We start from the raw sequence: 25610 nt of genomic DNA on the forward strand, positions 1-25610 counted from the left end.
TTTGTGTAGCAATTTTAATGGTCAGTAGTGTACTTGGGTACTCCAGAAAAGTCTCCGCATTCTCTGCTGCAAGCGGTACCTCTGTGTATTAACTCCTCCTGGATATATTTGAGTGGGGCTGGTAGCAGCCTCAATTTATACACTGTATAAATCGTTGAGCAACCACGCCTAGTTATAAGTTTGTATACATGAAGTTGTTATATTCTAAGTAAGTGTTACTACTGTGTTAAGCTGAGCTATTTAGTATCAGTCTAGCATGATCTGTGGGTGAACAAACAAGTAGATAAGTAACGGAATCTCAGCTATGAAGGCGGCTAGTAGCGAGTAAAGCAACAAGGCTGTTAGAGCGCAGCTACAAATCAAGTACGCACGGCAATAGCGAGTGAAAGGCGATCGCAGGCGGCCGGTTAGCGCCAGCTAGCGGTACGCGGCTCTGCGTGGAGGGCAGCGCGGCCGCTTGCACAAGCCGGCACACACCTGGGCCGTGTCCCGCGCCGACCTGCGCCGCGAGCTTTGCGCAAATCTTGCGTTTTCTCGTGTTCCCAGCAGCTAGCTGAAGTCGCGGCTTGCAACCGGTCGAGAAGTTGGATCGTCAGCTATTTCTGTTGTTGGATTCTCACCAGAACGGTGGTTTCGTCCTCTTCAAATAGGAGAGGTAGCCATAAGGCCTTAATTATCTTCTGGATATACTTTTTTCTCTTACGACATCTTGCAAACCGTGGCTGAAATAAACCGTGCAATTTCATACCCTCACGTTTTCGAAAAGCGTTTATGGCAGTGCATCCCCAGCTCCTGGTCTCGGGGTAGCGTTCTCACTTCCCGAGCACGGGGTCCCGGGTTCGATTCCAGTCGGAGTCAGGGATTTTCACCTGCCTCGAAATGACTGGGTGTTGTTGTGTCGTCTTCATCATAATCAGTCATCCCCATTACGGTCTGAGGAAGGAAATGGCAAACCACCTCCACTAGGACCTTGCCTAGTACGGCGGTGCGGGGCTCCCGCATCGTCCACTACGCTGTGTCAAGGAGTGTGGGAGTTCATCATCATCCTTATTTATGGCAGTGCCACACTGCAGACTGTTTACGAAGGTCCGAACATACAGGAGAAGTTCTGACATGTGTCGTCGCTGGAAGACTTATTAAGTAATAAAACGCAGTCCTTCGTCATATACGCGCGAGTATTAATCGGAGACAGATATATCGTTGGCAGACTGTGGGAAATGCAATAGGAGCGGTCTTGTTCTCTATATACGAGTGGCGCTAATAACTAATCCAATACTTTTTTCTCTGCCAATTTCTGGTTGAAAACATCCGTAATTTGTTGCGGGACTTCGTGTAATATTCCCTGTTCACCCCGTATAGTTTCGTGAAGTTCTGGTAGGTGGTGCCTCTATATGTAGGCTTCAAAATGGCGTCTGCAACGAAGGTGCGTTCCAAGAAGAGAGTTTTCATACAGTTTCTTCTGGCGGATAACCAACGAATCGCAGATATTCACAGGCACTTGAAGAATGTCTACAGAGACATGGCAGTCAACAAAAGCACATTGAGTCGTTGGGCCAGGCGTCTATCATCGCAACAAGTTCACGCGAAGCTGTCCGATTTCCCACGTGTCAGTCAGCCGCACACAGCTATGACACCTGCAATACTCGAACGTGTAGACTGTTGTAACGGTGACCGGAACAGCCGCGGGGTTGAAGTGATGAAAAACGCAACGGGACCCACGGAGCGGCCCGCGAACAGCAACACAACGGGAGACGACGGATACGACCAAGGAAGGACCTTACGACAACAACAAGAACGGAAAAACAGGGTCAAGGAAACCTAACTAGACAACCACGTCCACTGGCAAACAAAACACAAAAGTCAATACGCTGTCTAGGGCGAGGCGATATGTCCTGAGACGTACGCAAGGTTACACTGGCAGGCTGAGCGACAGGCAGGCGCTTAAGTACTCTATCGGGGGCGCCGCTATTGCGAGCTGCAACCACGTGTTCCACTGTGGCGCCCTCACTCTAAATGCGGGCCAGGAGGCGCGCGCCGCCACAGCTTACGGCGCGATGGTGCAGAGACCTCTAGGGGTCTTGGACGTCCATGACGTCTGGCTGGGATTCAAATTCAAATTCCGCGGCGTGCGGTACCAGATAGACACTCTCATTCGAGGTGGTCGGCGGATTACAAACACCTCGCTGCTCACTGTTGGTAGTGCTGACACGATAGTCCACCATTTGGGGTGCTCAAAGGTTGCCCTCTGCTTTTCCCGCCGCCTAACCGAAGACCATAAATAGCAACGAGCGACCATACGTACGAAAATGCTGTTTGGCCCAAAGAAGGATACCCTCCGCGGGAAGGAGTACGTGGGTGATGGGGAGGATATTGATCAGCAAGACGTTGGCTCTGACGTCAGCAAGTAGAGTGGTACCATGCTTGTAGGCCCTCCCAGTAAGGCCGTCGCATTGAATGGAGATATTGTTGAAAAATATAGTTTTGTAGTAGAAAGAGTGGGAATAATATGATGTATTGGAACCATGTATAAAACCAATCTGCTTTCAGAAGAAAATGTGTTGCAATACTTATCGAACGCCCCTCGTACATCTGATGAAAACTAATGTGGAACTGTCCACTAAATGCTAAGAGAGATGGACCCGATAGTATAAAACGAGGCAGGAAATATTATGTTGTCATTAGAGAAGCAGTAACAGCAGAATGAGTATGTCAGGAGAGCTCAGTCACTTCGAATGTGGACTAGTGACTGGATGTCACCTGAGTGAGAGAAAGATCGGGGACATTTCTACACTTTTTAAATCACGCAGGTCGATTGTTAGTGATGTGATGCTGAAATGGAAACGCGAAGAAACAACAACAGCTAAGCCAAGACCACGTGGACGTCATGCACTGGCAGACAGTTACTGTCGAGCATTGAGGAGGGTAGTTGTACAAAATAGCCTGATGTCAGGGGGAAGAAATCACCTGTGATTTCCAAAATGCTACTAGCAGTCCAACTTGGGCAATGACCATTCGCAGGAAGTTAAAAAGATGGGGTACAATGGTCTAGCAACCACTCACAAGCCGCACATTTCAGTAATCAATGATAAGCGACGCTTGAGGTGGTGTAAAGAGCGACGCCACTGGACGGTGAATGACTGCAATCCAGTGATTTGAAGTTACGAATAACGCTATAACTTGTGGCAGTCCGGTGGAAGAGTTTCGATTTGACGAATGCCCGAAGAAAATTAACTGCCATGACGCGAAGTGCCAACAGTGAAGTACGGAGGAGGTGGTGTTACGGTATGTAGGTGTTCTTCATGATTAGGGTGTGGTCCCATTACTGCGCTTAAGAAAACAGTAAAAGCGGAAGGATATTAACACATTTTGCAAACTTGTGTACTATGTACAGTGTAGAAACAGATCCGGAAGGATTGTTGTTTGTATCAGCATGACAAAGGGCCAATTAATAAAGCAGCATCTATGAGTGGACGATAACATTCCTGAAATGGACTGGACTGGCCTGCCCAGAATTCCGGCCTGAACGCAATGGAACACCTTTCACATGAGTTACAATGTCGACTTCCTTCCACACCGCAGCGTCCAACATCACTACCATCTCATTCTCGGCTCTTGAGGAAGAGAGGGCTGCCATTCCTCTACAGACATTCAGATACTTCACTGAAATAGTCCCCAGCAGAGTTCAAGTCTTCATAAAGGTGAAATGTCTTCACGGTGCATATTAATGTAAACTGATGAGTGGGTGTCCACCTTCTATTGATCTTACGTATATTCAGTGTAAGTTTATTACATTCGCTCAGCCGTCAACAGCCTTGAGCATTCCATTTGCCTTCTCACCTGCGTGCTCTGTCATTTCATCGGTGACTATAATGTTGTTGTCAAGCACCATGAATTCTCGCTCCTTGTCTTATACTGTACAGAAATGCATTGGGAAGAAAGAGTCTAACTAAAATATAACGGCAAATTTTAAGGCGTTGTAGAGGGTGTCTTGAAGAACAAATTGTGGAAAGGAATCTCTGCGACTAAAGATCATCAAACACAGCAGAGAGCCAAAGTTACAGGGGAAGCGCAAGCTGCTAGGCCACCTCTTAGACAGATGAGTTGCAAACGATCACGTAGACGGTCAAACCATTTGTGAAATCTCCTGTGTCTCAAATTTTTTGGTACTGTACTATTGTGTCTGATGAGGTTGCAACAAATTTTGATTGACGGCCGATTTGACGAACAGGTTTGACTATTTTAGTATGGTAAATCGTCCCAGAAAGTAAGGAAGATAATTTTTTTGTCGTGAGTCGTCTAACCGGTTTGATGCGACCCGCCACAAATTCCTGTCCTGTGCCAACCTCCTCATCTCAGAGTAGCACTTGCAACCTACATCCTCAATTGCTTGCTGGGTGTATTCCAATCTGTGTCTTCCTTTACAGTTTTTGCCCTTCTGTCTTGGTTTTCCCACAGTCCATGTTTCACTACCATACAATGTCAGCAGCGCGTGGGTCATGTTCCAGCCATCATGTATTTTACACCCTGTTTTTAACATACTTCCACCTCACTACGTTAATTTAAATTACTTGTGTCACTGAGATGCTGTTTTGCCTGACCGTGAGCGGCACTAGCAGCACGTATCGATATGTTCCCTCTCGTAGTATCTTCGGTTGACTGCTATTACTTCCCGATCGTTATCTATCATAAGCGAGTTCGGGTCGCGAGATCGGATCTGTCAGTCAGTTGGAACGCGTCCGGAGCGCCGTCTGGACCTGCCCATCAGGGAACTGAAATGCAGCACTAGTGCAGTCGGGCTGGAGTAGTAGTGAAGTTGAGTCGACATGGTTCGCCCGACCATTGCCGCCTCGCATCACTTGAGCCGGGCCACGGTATTGGTGGATCGTCGGTCGGTCGTCCTACCTGACGACGCGTTTTGGCTCGCCGATCGTTCGTGAGTCGGCTGTGTGTGTATGCATATCGACTCCCGATTTGCCTTCGTGCGTGCTTAGTTACCGTTAGGTATCGTTCAGGTCTTCGAGCAGTGTTTGTCAGCTTGTGTGTGTAGTTGGCGTTATTTCCACTGACGACTATTGTAGATGTTGTCGGCATTCTGAGGGTAGTCGGTCGGTTGGTGCGGACCGGGGAGCATATCTCCGTGTGGCGCAGTCAGCTGGGTCTACTGGCGGTCCCTGCGCAATGTCGGAGCGTGTTTGGAGCTGTCCGATTGCTACGAGCTTCGTGGCTCACCGACCCAAGTTGAGTGGTGTGCTAAGTACCCATGCCGTTCATGTTGTGTCGTTCGTTTCGGTGGTTCACTATTGGGGAAGTTTTCCTGTGAGCAACACCGAGTGTTTGTATTGCTGAAATTTAGCCGCCATGCGGTGGATTTACCTATATTGGTTGATTACAATTCAAGTGCACCAGCGGAATTTTCTGCCTTGTGGCCGTTGGTGTTCTGGTTACCTGCCCTGGCCACTAACGTAATTCAGGCAGTGTCCTTTCCTCACCAGTTGTCACTGTCCAACATGGTGTGTAGTTTTGACAGCTTAATAGATATATGTGTTTGATTGTGGATAATTGCGTCCGTAACATTTCGTGTTTGAGTTCTCATGTACCGATTGGTGGCAAGCAAGTCGTTTTGTCAGTCGGTCCATGGCTGTCCCCTTGTTGCGTTACCGACGGATCAAGTGTAGTTGGCCACACTACCCGTCTCACCTAAGTGAACGCCGCGCGACTGCTACGGTCGCAGGTTCGAATCCTGCCTCGGGCATGGATGTGTGTGATGTTCTTAGGTTAGCTAGGTTTAAGTAGTTCCAAGTTCTAGGGGACTGATGACCACAGTGGTTAAGTCACATAGTGCTCAGAGCCATTTGAACCATTTTGAACCTAAGTGAACGAGGGCAGACCGACCCCTGGAAGCTTCTGAGTGCCTTAGTCTTTACTGTCTTCCTCACTGGTGTTTAATTGTCTGTTTATAATCTATCATAGCCAACGATTTAAAAACTTGTTTTTACTGTGTTTTCAAAGGCCTTCAGCCACGTATAAGTCAGTTTGAATTCTGGCAAGCGGATGTTTGCTGAACTGTTATTGTCGTTGTGTTGTCTTTTTTTTAGTGTGGTTTCAGCCACTTAGAACTTAAGGCTTATGGTTATAGTTTTTTAAAATTTTGGAAAATTAATTGTTGGCCTTCAGCCGCTTAAAACCTTATTCTTAAAATTACCCTTTAAGCAAAAACATTGCGGCCTTCTGCCATTGAAAGGTCATAGTAATTTATTTTAAAATCTTGAAAATTTTATTGTGAGCCTTCAGCCCTTTGTATTGGATCTTGTTTATGTTTGTCTATCCACTTTTGCCTTGAGGCTTTCAGCCTAGCTGTCATATATATAATTTTAAATGCGTGTCTTCAGTCACTTGAAATATACCTTGTTGATTTTTAAGATTTCTTGTTTGGAGGCCTTCAGCCGTGAAAGAATTTGAGTTTGAAACTCGTAGTTGTAAAAGTTCAGCTATGTGCCGCTTTGGTTGTAAATGTGTTATTAAATTACAATTTTGAAGTGAAACTGATCGACACCTTATTTGGCCCTTTCCACAATCCTAATCACCAGTTCTGCCCAGCGGGTTTAGCGGGCGTCTCACAATGCTGTGTTCCAAACATATATTCTCAAAAATTTCTTTCTCAAATTAAGGCCTCTGTTTGATGACAGTAGACTTCTCTCGCCCGGAAATGCCTTTTTTGCCAATGCTAGTTCGCTTTTTGATGTCCTTCTTGCTCCGTCTGTCATTGGTTATTTTGATGCCTAGGTAGTAGAATTCCTAAACTTCATTTACTTCGTGACCATCAATCCTGATGTCAAGTTTCTCACTGATTGACATTTTCACTGTGCAGGGGAGTGTGCGCTGATATGAAACTTCGTGGCAGATTAAAACTGTGTGCCGGGCCGATACTCGAATTCGGGACCTTTGCCTTTCGCAGGCAAGTACTCTACCAACTGAGCTACCCAAGCACGACTCACGCCTCCTCCACGTTCACAGGAGAGCTTCTGTTGGAAGGTAGGAGCCGAGGTACTGCCAGAAGTAAGCTGTGAGGACGGGGCGTGAGTCGTGCTTGGGTAGCTCAGTTGGTAGAGCACTTGCCCGCGAAAGGCAAAGGTCCCGAGTTCGAGTCTCGGTACGGCACGCAGTTTTAATCTGCCAGGAAGTTTCAAATTTCTCACTGTTCTCCTTTCTGCTACTTCTCATTACGTCCGTATCTCTTCGATTTACTCTCACTCCATATTTTTGACTCATCAGCCTGTTCATTCCATTCAGCATGTCATGTAGTTCTTCTTCACTTTTACTCAGGAAAGCAGTGTCGTCAGTGAATCTTATTAGTGATATCCTTTCACCCTGAATTTTAATACCACTGCTGAACCTTTTTTTATTTCCATCGTTGCTTCTTCGATTTACAGATTGAACAGTAGGAGCGAAAGACGACATCCCAGTTTTACTACCTTCTTAAAGCCAGCACTTCGTTCTTGATCCTCCTCTCTTATTATTCCCTATTTCCTCTTGTACATATTGTATATTATCCGTCTCACCTATAGCTTACCCCTATTTTTCTCAGAATTCCGAACATCTTGTACCATTTTACATTTTACGGGTCGACAAATCCTATGAACGTGTCTTGATATTATTTAGTCTTTCTTCCATTATGAACTGTAACGTCGGAATTGCCTCTCTGGTGTCTTTACCTTTCCTAAAGCCAAATTCATCTAACACAGCCCGAAATTTCTTTTCAATTCTTCTGTATATTATTCTTGTCAGCAAATTAGATGCATGAGCTGTTGTGCGATAATTCTCGCACTTATCAGCTCTTGCAGTCTTAGGAACTGTGTGGTTGATACTTCTCCGGAAGTCAGATGGTACGTCGCCAGAATTCTACACACCAGAGTGAGTAGTCGCTTTGTTGCCGCTTCGCCGAATGATTTTGGAAATTCTGATGGAACGTTATCCATCCCTTCTGTCTTATTTGATCTTAAATCCTTCAAAGATCTTTTAAATTCTGATTCTAATATTGGGTCCCTATCTTTTATACATCGTTCCTGTTTCTTCTTCTGTCACATCAGACGAATATTCCCCCGCTCAGAGGCCTTCAGTGTGCTCTTTCCGTCTATCCGCTCTCTCCTAGTTATTTAACAGTGGAATTCCCACTGCACTCTTCATGTTACAACGCTTACTTTAAATCACATCGAATGTGGTTTTGACTTACCTATATGCTGAGTCACTCCTACCGACGATCTTTTCTTTTTCGATTTCTTCACATTTTTCATGCAGCCATTTCGTCTTAGCTTCCCTGCAATTCCCGTTTATTTCATACCTTAGCGATTTATATTTCTGTAGTCCTGAATTTCCCTGAACTTTTTTGTGCTTCCGTCTTTCATCGATCAACTCAAATATTTCTTGTGTTACCCATGGTTTCTTCGCAGTTACCTTCTTTGTACCTATGTCTTTCTTTCCAATCTCTGTAGCGGCCCTTTTTAGAGCTGTCCATTCCTCTTCAACTGTTCTGCCTATTGAGCTATACCTTATTGCTGCATCTATAGCTTCAGAGAACTTCAACCCTATGTCGTTATTCCTTACTAGTTCTGTATCCCACTATTTTTGCGTATTGATTCTTCCTGACTAGTCTCTTAAAGTTCGGCCTACTCTTCATCACTACTACATTGTGATCTGTCTGTATTTGCTCCTGGGTACGTTTTAAATCTAGTATCTGATTTCGAAATATCTGTTTGACCATGATGTATTCTAACTAAAATCTTCCCTTATGAACTGACCTTTTCCAAGTATACCTCCTCCTCTTGTGATTCTTGAGCAGAATATTCGTTGTTACTTGCTGTAATTCGTCTTTTTCCTCTCTCACTCCTTGTGCCAAGCCTGTATTCTCCTGTAACCTTTTCTTCTACGCCTTCCCGTAAAACTTCATTCCAGTCCCCCACAACTATTAGATTTTCATCTCCCTTTATGTACTGTATTACTCTTTCAATATCCTCATACACTTTCTCCATCTCTTCTTATACCTGAACCATCACTGTCAGTGTTGGTTTCTTATCGATTTTGATAAGAACAACCCTACCACTGAACTGTTAACAGAACACGCACTATGCCTTGTCTTCCTATTCATAATGAATCATTCTCAAAATGGTTCAAATGGCTCTGAGCACTATGGGACTTAACATCTATGGTCATCAGTCCCCTAGAACTTAGAACTACTTAAACCTAACTAACCTAAGGACATCACACAACACCCAGTCATCACGAGGCAGAGAAAATCCCTGACCCCGCAGGGAATCGAACCCGGGAACCCGGGCGTGGGAAGCGAGAACGCTACCGCACGACCACGAGCTGCGGACGAATCATTCTCCCGTTGTGTAATTTTCCACTGCTGTTGATATTACCCTATACTCATCCGACCTGAAATCCTTGTCTTCTTTCCATTTCATTTCACTGACCCCTACTAGATATAGATTGAGCCTTTGAATTTCCCTTTTCAGATTTTTTTAGCTTCCCTACCACGTTCACGGTTCTGACATTCCACGCCCCGACTCGTAGAACATTATTCTTTCCTTGGCAATTTAGTCTTCTCCTCATTGTCACTCCACCTTGGCAGTGCTCTCCTGCATATCCGAATGGGGAACTATTCCAGGATCTTAGAGAGCATAATGATACTTTTTCAATTACAAGCCACATGTTCTGTGGATACACGTTGTGTCTCTTTAATGCTGTAATTTCCATTGCCTTCTGCATCTTCATGCCGTTGATCATTGCTGAGTCTTCAACCTTTAGGTGCTGTTTCCCACCCTAGGGTCAAGAGTGTGCCCTGAACCTCTGTCCGCTCCTTCTGCCTCTTTGAGGAGGCTGTTGGCAGAATGACGGTGACTTCTTATGTCGGAAGTCTTCAGTCGTCAAGACTGAGTATTAATTAATAACTTAAGTGGTGGCGGGTTTCGAACCCAGGACTGAGGAGGTTTTGATTACTAATGTAAGGCATCATCCCTAGACGACGGGTTCAATATTGACAGGAGTTACAAACAAAATACTTTAACTGGCCTTCAAAATAATCACCCTTATCTACAACGCACTTCTGACCTCTGTTGTACGGCTGTTGGAAACTGTCAACAAACTGTCACCTAACGCTTCTTTTGACATCGCATAAACTACAGTTGCCACGTGTTGCTCGATATCAGCACAATTACAGATGAGACGTGGTGCTACCAGTACGATCTGGAGACTATGAATGGCATAGTGTTTATCTATCGTCTTCCTCGCCTCGCAAAAAGAAACTCGGCTAGCACAGTCCATGACTGAGACGATATTGTTAGCCTTTTTCGACAGGAAGGGCTCGAACCATCACGAATTTCTAACGAGAGGGAAGGATCGTTCACTATGTTGCAATATTTGCTTCCATTGAGAGTAACCAACAGGAAACATTATCTTGACAAAAATTATGATGATTAGGTTGGTGGCTGCTTTGCAGGAGAAGATCGCTAAGGTGGGCCTAGAAATGCCCCTTGGAGACTCGTGTCTTTTTGTTGGACACACCGTCAGATTTCTCTCTTAATGCGCAAAGTACCTATATTTTACTACAGGCAGGAGCTTCGTTAGCGGGTGCGGTACGTACGCAACAAGGTAAGGCATTCTTTGGTAGGTGAGGACAATTCACTTTGGTTAGTTGACTGAACTTTCTGAGCGTGCTGTGCGCCACCAATAGATGGATAAGTAAGAGCTTTATATACCTAACAATGAATGTTTGCTGCTTGCTTATTATTTTTGAAACTGCCTAAAGACGTATTAACTTTAATTTATGTACTATACGGCACTACAGATAGGTCTACATTCAATATAAGTTGGGACGTGTAGTAAAGCAAAGTCATGATTTGTCTCTCCTTATTTCATAGAAGATGACAATGGCATAATATAACAATGCTGTGTTAAATAAATCACAGATTGTGAGACTTCCTGGCAGATTAAAACTGTGCTCTGGACCGAGACTCGAACTCTGGACCTTTCGCGAGCAAGTGTTCTACGTCTGGAAATCACAGATTTTCAACAGCTGGTGCGTAATAATTTCCGCACTGACTGTCACGAGTTCGAACTGCTCGAAAAAGCTCTGGGGGGCAAGCGTTTCAGAAGCGATGAAGACGTGAAACCGCTGTGCACTCGTGGGGCATTCATAATCAAAATAATTCTTCTCACGGTGTATTCATACAGTTCCAAAGCAGTGGAGCGTGTGCATTACACGGCATCGTAACTACGTTGTCGTTGTGTAGAAAATTTAAGCTTTTACGTCAATGCTATCAAAAGATACGGCCATTTATGTCACATGTTTTGATATCTTCCCGGTGTAAAAATAGGTAATAGGCAAAAGTCGTTGAAATTCTCAGTTCCCGGAGTGGATGAACTATCCACACACACAATGAAGTTTGTACGGAACCCTCGGTGCGCGAGGCCTACTCGCACGTAGCCTGCTTTTTTTTGTGTTACCTGACTTGCAAAATCATAACTTTTAATTTGAATCACCCTCTTACACTAAAGAGCCAAAGAAACTGGTACGCGTGTCTAAAATCATGTAGGGTCCCCGCGAGCACGCAGAAGTGCCGCAACACGATGTGGCATGGATCCGACTAATGTCTGAAATAGTGCTGGAGGGAACTGACACCATCATGTCAGCAGAGCTGTCCATAAATCCCTACGATTACGAGGGGGTGGAGATATCTTCTGAACAGCACGTTGCAAGGCATCTCAGATATGTCCAATAATGTTCATGCCTGTGGCCAGCAGAAGTGTTTGAACTCAGAAATGTGTTGCTGGAGCCACTCTGTAGCAATTTTAGACGGGTAGGCTGTCGCATTATCCTGTTGGAGTTGCCAGATTCCGTCGGAAAGCATAATGGACATGAATGGATGCGGACGGTCAGACAGCATGGTTACGTACGTGTCACCTGTCAGAGTCTTATCTAGACGTATGAGGGGTCCCACGTCACTCCAACTGCACACGCCGCAAGCCATTACAGAGCCTCCACCAGTTTGAACAGTCCCCAGCTGACACGCAGGTTCCATGGATTCCATCCGCTCGATAGAATTTGAAACGAGACTCGTCTGACCAGGAAACATGTTTCCAGACATCAACAGTCCAATGTTGGCCCAGGCGACGCTTAAAGCTTTGTGTCGTGCAGTCATAAACGGCACATGAGTGGGTCTTCGGCTCCGAAAGCCCGCATCGATTATGTTTCATTGAATGGTTCGCAAGCTGACACTTGTTGATGGCCCAACATTGAAATCTGCTGAAGGGTTGCACTTCTGTCACGTTGAACGATTGTCTTCAGTCTTCATTGGTCCCGTTCTTGCAGGATCATTTTCCGGACACAGCGATGTCGGAGATTTGATGTTTTACCGGATTCCTGATATTTACGGTACACTCGTGAAATGGTCGTGCGGGAAAATCCCCACTTCATCGCTACCTCGGAGATGCTGTGTCCCAGCGCTAGTGCACCGACTATAACATCACCTTCTAATTCACTTATATCTTGATAACCTTCCCTAGTAATAGCAGTAAACGATCTAACAACTGCGCTTGACACCACTTGTTGTCTTATACTGGCGTTGCCGACCGCAGGGCGGTATTCTGCAGTTTACATATCTCTGTACTTGAATACGCATGCCTATAACAGTTTCTTTGGCGCTTCAGTGTAGTTAAAAGATGACTTTGAAGTACTTTAGATATTTACGCGTCCATGCAAAAGCCGTGTTTGAAAATCGGCTTACGGAAACATGGAGTTTGGGGCCCATCTGAAGGTAGTGAGAGAAGACAGCGAGTGAGGCAAGGACTGGCTAGCCGCCGCGGCCCATTGAGCCGTCGCGGCGTCCGCTGCGCCGCGCCGTTGTGAATGGGGGCGCTCTTCGCGCCGCCTCAGCGCGACGGAATGCGGCGCCAATTGGCTCAAGTGGCGGCCGGCAGCTGCCGGGTCGGCGTCTGCCACTGCCTCGGCCACTGGCACTGCGGGGGCCGGAAGTGCACGCCGGGGTGGGCCGCGCCGCAGTCTGGGGACGCGCGAGGAGGCACGGCGTCTCCAGGGGACTACGCTCTAGCCTACAGTAGCCCGGTGCAGTCCATCCAGCGGACGCTGCATCGCCACCATCGACCAGTGTCTGTAACTAAACCTCGCGAACATGCAGAGGATGGCAAACAGTATGCCTAAATACAAGAATATCGGCGTAACTGTAGTGACTAAGAGGGTGATTTCGTAAGTCTGGTAAAAAAAAGCAAGAAAAAATGTTTGTTTCGACTTACTTCTCGACATAGTCTCCTTTGAGGGATATGAAATTGGTCTGGCGACCCTCCAGATACTTCAACCGGTGTGCGGACGTTTGCCACGCCGGACATTTGCCACGATTTTACCTGCTCTGAAGTGTTGGGTCCCTTATGTCCCCCTCCTCCTCCTCGCCCGCCGCCCGACCCGCAGCAAAGGTACTTACTGAGCGTTACCGCTGGTTTACTTAACATAGGACTAGGAATCTCTTTGGATTTTCCGCCGCGTTTCCAGAGAGAGTTTCGTTGTGGAAACTGTTAAATGCATCTCGCATTGAAATCTGCACCAAATTTCGAACCTCAGTAAAACTTCGCCACCCTTGCAGATTTTGCGTTCGTCTAAATTACACGTGCCTTTTTCGGTGCTCCTGCAGCAACTTTCTGTCGTGTTTTGTGTACCATGGGGGATCAGTTCCTTCTCTTATTAATTTATTTGGTATGAATCTCTCGAGTGCTGTTGATACTATTTCTTTGAACTTAAGCCGCACATGATCTTCTCTTAACATCGTTTGGAAGGACTGGAGACAATCTCTTACAATGACATCAACCGAATTTGTAGTTGCTTTCATAAATAGATATATTTTGGTGAATTTCTTTGTTACGGTATTGAGCCTCGCTACGACTGTGTGTTCACTAATCCCTGTATCCGTCGTGATGCTCAGGATTATTTGTGGCTAAGAGGTCAAATGTGATTTCGTAACCATTTACAATTTGAATGGCTTCGTGAACTAATTCTTCAAAATAGTTTTAAAAAAAGCATTTAGAACAATTACGGAAGTTGTCTGAAAATGTATTTTTGCCAACACACAGAAGGTAGATAGAAAGTCACTGCCAACTATAACTCTATGAGTAGGGTACCTATTTGTGATGAGACTCAAGTTTTCTTTGAACTGTTCAGCAACTGTTTCATCTGAGACCGGGGGTCGGTAAAAGGAGCGAGTTATTAATTTATTCCGGTTGTCGAATATAACCTCTGCCCATACTAAGTCACAGGAACTATCTGCTTCAATGTCGCTTCTGAGCTGGAACACACATTACATTATTTTTGCTTAAGTTGTGCTTCTTGTTTCTGTTGTAGTGCAGATCATTACAATTGCGGCTTTTCCCTCCAAACCGTAGAACAACAACGTACGTTACAAGCATAGCATTCTGTATTACTTCATTTCGTTATTTCTAACACTTTTAAAATTGTACGTCGACTTTAGATGACATGTCAACCATAGATGTTCTTATCTCTATTTAGTGAACGTATTTTTAGTCATGTTTGGAACATTTTCCGCTACACTTTATTAACTAATGTTTCTCCGCAAGGGATATCGGATTTTAGAGAGTAAAATAATATGGAGCATGTCGTTCTTCTTTTCAAACATTCACATACCCATTTCTTATTTCCATATTGTATTGTCGGCGTGCAGTTGTAGTAATTAAAGTAGGCACAAATGCAGTGATCAAAAAGAAATGATTAGCGTACATTCGCATTCTTTTTACATCGTTCCTTTCTTGTTGCTCCCATGGCGATGGACTGTTTGTATCGCAATCAGTAAGCGTGAAAGGAAGATACCGTACAGACAGAGGGATCTATATTTATACTTGGTAGAACTGATTACATACTGACATAATCGTCGATATTGCTTTCGTTTCCCAAAAGTTATAAATATTTCGATTTCGGAAAAGAAGCTCTGTATTTCACCAAGATGTCGAAGAAGAAGGTCCCTTAACTACTGGTTGCATCGAGTAAGATGTGGAGACGACGGTTAGAAAGCGGACAATAGAAGTTCGAAGAAGGGCGTCCCTTACCTGAGGGATCACCACTCAAGCTACCTGGAGAAGAGGGAGCCGGCCGGAGTGGCCGTGCGGTTCTGGGCGCTACAGTCTGGAGCCGAGCGACCGCTACGGTCGCAGGTTCGAATCCTGCCTCGGGCATGGATGTGTGTGATGTCCTTAGGTTAGTTAGGTTTAATTAGTTCTAAGTTCTAGGCGACTGATGACCTCAGAAGTTAAGTCGCATAGTGCTCAGAGCCATTTGAACCATTTGAGAAGAGGGAAGTGTGGCAAATGTCCGGCGTGGCAAATGCCTTCCTCACTTGTAATTCAGGCCTTCAGCGGTTAATTGTTCGTAACATTGCTTGTGGCCTTCAGCCGACAAATATTTTTGAATTCTTTCTTAGTAAAACCTTCTGCCGTTAGTGTAGTAAATTCCTTTAAAATGATTGTTGAAAATTATTTCCTCAAATAAAGTATATGTTAGTGTAGTCAACGGTAGCTGATTACGGCCCCATCCACAATCGTGGCAAATGTCCGGCATTCCAGAAAAACAGATCCTGTCCAACTCCACGAAGTACTCGTTGACCGCAACTGTCACTTCCTCATTTGAAGCAAATTTCTTCGAAGCCAGCCACAGTTTCAAGTTAGGAAACAAGAAGAAGTCGCTCGGGGCTAAGTCTGGTGCATAGGATGGATGAGGAACTAATTACATGCGCAATTTATTAAATTTTACCCTTGTTATCGCTGATGTATGGGATGGTGCATTATGCTATGAAATATAATTTTATTTTTGCGTGCCAACCTTGGTCTTTTTTCAGCCAACGCGAGTTTCTAACGATCCTGAGCCGTGTGCGCCTCGCGTTCTTCCAGTTCATAACTTGGCGTCTTGCAATAGCGGTAGTGGCGTCTCGTTTCCTTCTTGTGTTAATGACGCCACTGAGTTTGCTAGTATTGTTTGTTCGTGAGTGGCAGCAGCAGCGGTTATCGATAGCCAATACTGTGGTACTATATGTGATGCGACCACTTGTATTTCTGGGTCGTCGTGTGCGTCAGGTAGTTGGGCTTCAGACGGAGCAGCGAGGACGTCCATAGCATGAGGGCAGGCCGGGACCACATGGCGGCGTGCAGGGACTGTCGGATGGAGGGGCTGTAGCCGACGACCGAACTCAGGATGTTTTGAAGTTGAGTGAACGTTATCCAGTAGTGAAACCTCCACTGTTTGAGATCTCGCTGCTGTTTGTGTTTTGCTGCTTCCGGGGTCAAAGAGACCAACCGCAACAAGTGGAGTCTGTCAGGTTGGTGGAAGCTATTAGCCGCCTCCTACTGCTTGATATTAATTTGAATTTGGTGCTGTGTAGTGGGACGCGAAATTGAAGCCTCACCCATCCACCAGTGTCAGCCCAGTTTGCAGGTGAATATAAGTTTAATTTAGTATTTTGTTTATGTATTTTGTAATATTTGTAATGTTTGTGAATTATCTAAAGTTTTGTATTTATTTTTATGTTTCATGTACGGAGAGGGCGGCGCAACGAACGGAGACAGCATCTTCACTGCCGGGACCAGAGAGAAAATTGCTGGCCACTATACGTCGCGGGTCGACAGTCAAAGAGAAATAGAAGATCCTGAAACTGAGTTGTTGCGTCGTGCTTCTAAAAACTGAAAAAATAAGAATTTGTAATGTTTCTACAACAATGACGTCATAGAACGTTTAATCATGTTGTAAATGTTCAGTCCCATCTTGTCAAGGCTCATGTTCACTTCTATATGTACTATATGTGAAGATAATAAACTAGTGTGTACTACAAAAGTTTAAATACGTGTTCTGAGAATTTATTTATGAAGAATTATATTAAGGAAGAAGTATTACTGATTTATTTGACAAGATTATTAATTTTTGACAGCGTTCGTCGCGAGTCTGAGTCTTAAAAGTTTATTCAATGTGGTTTTAATATTTATTAAAGCAGATAACTTGCATTAATATAATTTCTGAGAAGAAACAAACGACATCTAAATTGAAAAAAGTTTGCGCAAACCAATTGGACTGAGTGACGTAATTCTGCGCATACCACTAAAATGATGATGTTTTAATTACAGTTTCGTTCAAGAACCATTCAGGGACAACTTTAAATAGAATTTAAATAATTTTGAAGTGTTTTGTAACTGACGTAGGTGACGAAGTCTGCACATGGTCATATGTCAAAAGAAAATCATTCATACAAAACTTACGTCGTTACACTACAGCTGTTATTGGTGAAGTGCGACCAGCGGTATCTTACTGTCCAGTGGCCGCTAACGCCACAGTTACCTTCCCTGGAGGTTAGCATGATTTGTGGCAGTGTACTTTTCCTTGTCTTGCCGATGTTGTCCGGCATGGCGTGTAATTTGACAGCTTCCTCAATTGGGGTATGAATAATTGTTTTCCTTTCCTACCTTTGTTATGGTGGTTCCTTCTGCCTTTTGGTATTTCAAACACCAGATTCTGGAGACGCAGTGCTATCTGTCACTCCGCCCTCGCCTGAATTATTCCATCATTGTACTGGTTCTCTGGCGTCAGGTGGATTTGGTAAGAGGGCTGATAGGCGTTTACACTGCCTCTGGTTTGAGTTGCCCTCCTTAGATGAACATTACTCTTGGCTGCCAGTCTCACCACTTGCACAGCTGTAGTAGTGACCTTTCTCAGGTCGATCCGTGGAACACTGTCTGTGGATCACTCCATCTTACTTGGTCAAGTTGTCATAATTGCTTAAAATTAATGTTTTAACGTGTAATTGCCTTCCTCACTTGTAATTCAGGCCTTCAGCCGTTAATTGTTTGTAACATTGCTTGTGGCCTTCAGCCGACAAATATTTTTGAATTCTTTCTTAGTAAAACCTTCAGCCGTTAGTGTAGTAAATTCCTTTAAAATGATTGTTGAAAATTATTTCCTCAAATAAAGTGTATGTGTTACGGTAGTCAACGGTAGCTGATTACGGCCCCATCCACAATCGTTGCCTTATCCTGCTCTCCCTGACTACCAGGTCTCAGATCCAACAACGAAGCGCTATAGATTGCAGTTATGGTTCTGCCTCTTTCCAAATAATCTATGAGGATTATTCCATGGGATTTCCAAAAAACAGTGGCTATCACCTTACCAGCTGACAAAATGCTCTTTGCCTTCTTTGGCGCAATCACCAGCCTTCTAAGTTGTTTCGACTGCAGTTTTGAATCTGATGTGTGATATGAATCCAGGTTTCCTCAACAGTGACAAATCGGCGCAAAATGCCTTGCGCACTGCGATTAAACATCGCGGACACTGTGATAAAATGTTGTGCCTGAAGCGCTTTAGTCGACTGTGGGCAATCTCGGCACCTAGCAGACAGCTACTGCATAGCTAACTCTCCGCGCAGGATACGATGCACTCGCTCAGTCGAGATGCCTGCAGTCCCAGGAATTTTGATTCAGTGCTCTTGCATTACCGTTCATGGATTTTGTCAATACTTTCCTTTGTGGTGACCTCAATAGAAGGACCAGAGCGCACTTCGTCTTTGCTACTTATCTGTCTACATTTAAATTTGTTAATCCAAAATTAAATGGCCAGTGTCAATAAAATTCACGAACATGCTTGTATTTTAAGATACCTCTTTATTTTATTCTTAAAGCAACCAGTTTCGGCATTTCGTTATGCCATACACTGTTATCCAAATAAACGAACTTGTCATATAGCACCATAAATCACTGGTCATGGTGAATTCCAATCATTATTCAATTGCTTCATACGAGGACGTAACAGCAACTTGAGTTCACGATGTCCAGTGATTTATGGCGCTATATGACAAGTTCGTTTATTTGGATAGAAGCGTATGGGGCCTGAAGATGGTATAATGAAATGCCGAAACTGGTTGCTTTCAGAATAAAATAAAAAGATGTCTTAAAGTACACAGCGGTTGGTGAATTTTATTGACACTGAAAATTACTTACCAGCCGATGTTCCCTGGCCATGATGGACCAACAGGGATTAAAAGGCAGTCTGTGTGATCTTTATCCAGTCCTGCTTTTATTTTTGCGGCGTTCCAGCTGTTCATATGAAAATATCTAGTAACGGCACGAAACTCGGTTTCGTCACTTTCAATCGAAGTCGACACACTGACCAATTCAGAGAGCTGTCAACAACGAACTGTATGTTGTACATTGCTGGATTTGTTTATACGATCCTTGGAATAATGAAGTTTACTAACCATGAAGACGCAACAAAAATGTTTCATTCTTTCATGGAAATTTACCAGGCTTGTCAAACAACCCTCATACTACTGACAAAACTACATCACTGAAATAAATGGCTAACTTGATAATAAAAATCGTCCACTGTCATATCAGTAGGGTTTATACAGGGCGACAAAGTAAAACTGACCTGGAAAATATGTCATGCACCTTAAGACAGGCAACCCAACTTACATCATCGACCCCAGGTGCGAATGATTAAGTTGTGTTGCCTATCTTAAGGTACATGACTTTTACGGACCACTTTTATTTTGCCCACCCTGTACTATGACAATGTACGTTTCGAAGTCAGAGGTTAATTAAAGTAGATGCAAAGTTGATAGATTTCATAATTCGCTTGTGATTTATCATGGATCATTCTCCAGCCATGTTCGCCGAATACTTACTGAATATAAACCTAATTGTCAATGTGAGGCAGTAACAGTAGGGGATATATTTTTCCGACTGTAGACTTTATGCAAACCAGCAAACTGATATCACACTCTGCTGCTACGGTCGCAGGTTCGAATCCTGCGTTGGGCATGGATGTGTGTGATGTCCTTAGGTTAATTAGGTTTAAGAAGTTCTAAGTCTAAGGGACTGATGACCTTAGATGTTAAGTCCCACAGTGCTTAGACCCATTTGAGCCATTTGATTTCACACTACAGTTAATGAAATCTCTTCAACTGTTACCAACTAATACAGCGGCTCTCCTTCATCAAAATAATATATTAATTTTTTGAAAAAAATACGAAACTTTAAACAAATGTAACCTTATCCAGTAAAACTTCAGAAAATTCTTAAAATACTGAGAGAAACGGTTGCATGGCCTTCGGGGCAAAACACAGGAACGGAAAGAAATAGTTGTAGCTTCATCATTAGAGCTTCACTTGGTACAGCCTATTGTCATGTTCATAGATACGTCTTTCTGGGAAGTTGACATCGCAGTAGTGGTGGTACCTAAATACTAAAGTCCTGTTAACGAAGCTATTACTAGGAATTGTAATCTGGAAAGGGAAAAACGCTATTTAAAGGACAGAAGACAAATTTTATTTCTACTTTTCTCAAAATACAATATCTCACACCACCTTAAAAAGCGATACCTCCGCCACAAACACAATATGGTAATTTGGCTGCCGGGCCAGTTCTTGTTTATATGATAACAGAATCAAGAAGAGCTTCTGTGTAGTTTGGAAGGTAGGAAACGAGATACTGGCAGAACTGAAGCTGTGAGGACGGGTCATGACTCGTGCTTGGGTAGCTCAGATGGTAGAGCACTTGCCCGCGAAAGGCAAAGGTCCCGAGTTCGAGTCTCGGTCCAGCACACAGTTTTAATCTGCCAGGAAGTTTCAGAATCAAAGAGTTTAACCGAATTGAAATTTAGATCCACAACGCTACATCCTGAGTAGCAGATAAAGGGAATTACGAAACCAGTTACGTTAACTACCCAACACACTGATTCCCCTGCATCTGATCATGATGAGGCTGGTTGACTGTACTTCGCTATATTTTTGTGGTAGAGTTAATATTTTTATCCACTATGTTAGCCGCATTTTCACTACACACTAATGTATTTGATGTAGAGCAAAGGCTACATCACAAGAAAAATTGTCAGAACACAGGAGAAGAGCTTCAAATTATTAAAGAATTGTGATAGTAAATTTTGCAGACTATTACTTTCAATAAAAATAGATACAAGCAAGACGAAGACCGTTAAATTTTCCACATAACACGACACAGAAGAGGAAGAGATTCAGTTTTGGAGAGAAGCTGAATTTTTAGGCATAATGTTCAGGCACAATTTTTAATTTTTAGAAACAACAAAGAGATACAGGTTTTCAGAAGAGGCAACAAACAATAATTAAATAGAATGGGTGTGAACTTGCGACGTTCATCTTCAGCAACCTTTCAGAAGCAAAAATGTTTTGTGAAAAAGACTAATTGTAGATTCTAGGATAAAGCTACAATGGAAGGACATTCAATTTATTTCCGAAAGTGTTATTTTTAAAAAGGGGAGACTCTGGTTGAGACAATGCAGTGAATGTGAACGCAAGGAAAGACTTTAGGGATGGAAATAAGCCCTGAAGAAAAACCGAGGTGGGAGTGCAAATATTCTGAATAAACCTAACCGATTTATACAACGGGTAAGCAGCACACTCACACTATTCTCTGAGGGTGCTGTTCGACATGGGGGGAACGGCTGAATGGATGCAAGCAAATGCAGAGCGACTTCAATAAAATTTCAACTTCTTATACCGCATTGAATTTAATTTAAATATTTACAGATTCAGGCTGGTTTGATTAGTAAGTATGATGCGCGGATACGAGACGTGGCTGGTGAGAAACGAGTGACTCTCTGACGAGCTGCTGCTCGTCAATATGGACCAGTAGGTTTGATGGAATAGTCATGTACTTGCGCAGAGCGCAACTTGCGTTCGAGCAGAGTATTCTACCATTTGTGGGCGACCGAAACATGTTGGAGGATTGGCCTCTCGTGGTTTCATACCTACAGAAGCAGTCAGAGTGCGTCAGAAGAAATTTTTCCAAAGGTGACTATTCGCAGTGAGGCAGCTCCCCCATAAAATCAAAACAAAACTGACTTTGAGTGGGAGCAGTCAACAGAATTTAAATAAATCCACATAGCCACATTAGCTAAAGTAATAAGTTATTATAAAAAATAACATTTTTCAAATTTCTGATTTCATTTTATTTCCAAATTATTAGCAGACCAAGCATTAATCGTCCTGCACAACGTTATAGTCAATTTTCCAAACTTATTAAAAAACAGCTTGCATTCATCCATTTGAAAGTTTTCCGTGCTTGTGTTACTTTAATAAACTAAAACAGACTACTCTTTTTCGCTGATGATGTCAATTTATTTGAAACAAAAGTTTCAATCTGCGCTCTTGCCTAATTTCAGCTATTCACGTAGTTCCAAGTAGCTATTTTCTATGGCATTAGCAGATCATACATGATGCCGTAATGAAGAACCAATCAAGACACAGTACTTTACGAAAATCGGCACTCCGGAAACAGCACTGAAAAGCGCGATACCCGGTACTTCATTGTGAATATGGACCTACGGATGTGCGTAGTAATCCAGATTATAATAATGGTTTTTAGTGTGTTTTACGAAATTCCGATGTTCTTGCAGTATTCTATGTTTTGTTTCTTGCGAGACCTAATTTGCGAGCTGTAACTGCTATGTGTATGTTCATTAGCTAATGCTTAGCCGAGAGAGACAGAGTGTGGAATAAAACATTTCGTCCACAAGACGTATTTCGACACTTGTGTATTATCTTATCTAGGTCTCACCTTATTTCGTAATTAGTGTTCTTTACGTCTTCAATTTATAGAATGTCATCTCTCGCAAATTATGGATTAGCAGCGTGTAGTGGTTTATCATGACAATATATTTTTCAAGTGTAAAGTGTGAGAAGGCCAACGGCCTTGCCGCAGTGGTAACACCGGTTCCCGTCAGATCACCGAAGTTAAGCGCTGTCGGGCTGGGCTAGCGCTTGGATGGGTCACCATCCGGTCTGCCAAGCGCTGTTGGCAAGCGGGGTGCACCCAGACCTTGTGAGGCAAACTAGGGAGCTACTTGAATGAGAAGTAGCGGCTCCGGTCTCGTAAACTGACATACGGCCGGGAGAGCGGTGTGCTGGCCACATGCTCCATATCCACATCCAGTGACACCTGTGGGCTGAGAATGACACGGCGGCCGGTCGATACCGTTGGGCCTTCCGAGGCTCAGTTTAAAGTGTGAGGTGTTTTTTGAACAGTTTCTTTATACCGTTATCATGTAATGTTGATGCATTAAGTAGTTCTGAAAGCGGTGCTGATATTCAAGACAATAAAAGTGGGTTAAAAGCCGTGAGCTATCCGGGGAAGTTAACCTTGCATTACTGAGCAACTGTTTCACCAGGTATCCAGTCTAGCTTACCAAATTCCCAACCAGACTAACATTAATTATAATCTTTTAATAATCATCTTGCAACAACCGGTGATATATATATAAAAAGAGAATTTAAATAAAAAGAAATATATCAGTTTATATTTGGACATTTATTTTAACATTGATCATTGTTCCGCTAAAATTTCAGCATATTAAACTTGATTCATAACTAAACTGGTGCCTTATTTAGGATTGTGAAAATGTGAGTTTGTAATCTTACGGAACACATCAAATATGGAGCCAAGATTGGGAGACTGCATACAACACTGCATTCATAAAATAACAAACGAAGAACGTTGAAACATATGCAAGAGGAAATTAACCACAATCAACCGATTCAATTTTCACCCAAAGAAGTTACGTTCGTAGCACAATCCTGTCCGTCATGAAATTACCACACACTGGTATACTAAATTCATACTAACTCTCAGTGAAATCTTCCCGAAAAGAATAGCTGAGGGCTACTTTGATGATTACACCACATTCTTCACGTGGTCAACTTGGTTTACACAAAGAGTGTAACCCCACAATAATTTTGATAATTAAAATAAATTACATCGAAACGCAATTTACAAAAGAAAACCTTGAACTGGTTACTATCGTCTTACTATTAACCTGATGAGTCAAACAATTGTATAAGCACGTGGTACTGGTCTCACGTGGGTTGAACATAAAGAAAAGTTGCTATATTGAAAAATATTGTCAAGAGGTGACGTTATAATCTCACGCACATTCGCATTTAAGATCGATGATCTTAGTTTGAGTTATGGATCATCAACTCGTGGTTCCACTTTACTCACAAAGTAGTGACAAAGCAACTACTGGAAGATATTCTGAACTTCACATTCGAATTACACTGCATTGCAATTTAAGATAACATAAGATATTTTAGATCTAAACCTGAAATGAGGTGATTAAATTTTCAGTTAGGCTGAACTTAAGAAATCCATTGTCCTACAGACTTGGCAGAGACGCGCTTAGCCAGAGATCTTACCACTTCATACGCTCGCCGTGGACCGACTGCCGTGGGCCCCTACCTAGGGTGCTTCACAGATACAAACGGAAGTGACCACAGAGGCAGCTTCCTATACCAACATGACAAGGGATGGACAGCACCATACTAAGAATAGAAACCTTTTTGCTTTTAGAAAGCGTTGGTACCTGTTCCGACGTTGGTCCTACTGCTCTCTAGCAGACAGGTTTGTCTGCTACCATCAAGCATGAAACTAGAAATACATTTGCCCATTCATCCTCTCACACCGAAGGGAAGGGGGATGACAGTATCTTGTCATATACAGTATATAAAAGAAAGCGGATGTATGTATGAGACTGTGTGACATGAATTACATATAAACTGTGTTTTAAAGTGTAGTAGTGTGACACATCGTTCTTGATTATGTGTAAAAGTGACACGTTCTACTGCTCGGTCTCCTCCCAGATAGAGTCAGAAAGACCACAGTAAATTTAGAAGTGGAATGTATGCCGTAAATGACAACAGATTTAAGAAATTAACATGAAAGGAATCCAACAGAGACCTTTCAATCACTAAAAAAGAACGAAAACACTTCAATTGTTTCGCTACTATTGCTGCTCTACGACACCGACTGACATCCTATAGAAATGCTAATATTTCAAAGAGGCAGCAGATTAACTTCAACTTGAAACTATGTAGGACCATATACATAAACTTCGGAATATATCAGTGCGCTCGCGAAAAGCTTCTAATAGAAACAGACACATTTAACAATTAGGAAATGATTTTTCCCAGTGAGCAGGCCAGGGATGAAAATGTTCTGGAACTATCAGTTTTATTTCGAGCTTCCTTATACACTAGTGGCCACCAAAATTGCTACACCACGAAGATGAACGTGCTACAGACGCGAAATTTAACTGACAGGAAGAAGATGCCGTGATATGCAAATGATCAGCTTTCAGAGCATTCACACAAGTTTGGCGCCGGTGGCGACACCTACAACGTGCTGACATGAGGAAAGTTTCCAACCGATTTCTCATACACAAACAGCAGTTTACCGGCGTTGCCTGGTTAAACATTGTTGTGATGCCTCGTGTAAGGAGGAGAAATGCGTACCATCACGTTTCCGACTTTGATAAAGGTCGGATTGTAGCCTATCGCGATTGCGGTTTATCGTATCGCGACAATGCTGCTCGCGTTGGTAGAGATCCAATGACTGTTAGCAGAATATGGAATCGGTGGGTTCAGGAGGGTAATACGGAACGTCGTGCTGGATCCCAAAGGCCTCGTATCACTATCAGTGGACATGACAGGCATCTTATCCGCATGGCTGTAACGGATAGTGCAGCCACGTCT

The 25610-nt window shown here is 43.4% G+C and overlaps 1 pseudogene; it reads left to right on the forward strand.

Annotated features, from left to right (window-relative positions):
* Positions 1 to 22766: 22766 nt before the first annotated feature.
* Positions 22767 to 22884, forward strand: LOC126485357 (5S ribosomal RNA; annotated as a pseudogene).
* The last annotated feature ends 2726 nt before the right edge of the window (positions 22885 to 25610 follow it).

Source organism: Schistocerca serialis, chromosome 6, assembly GCF_023864345.2.
Source record: "Schistocerca serialis cubense isolate TAMUIC-IGC-003099 chromosome 6, iqSchSeri2.2, whole genome shotgun sequence".
NCBI classification, from domain to species: Eukaryota; Metazoa; Arthropoda; class Insecta; order Orthoptera; family Acrididae; genus Schistocerca; species Schistocerca serialis.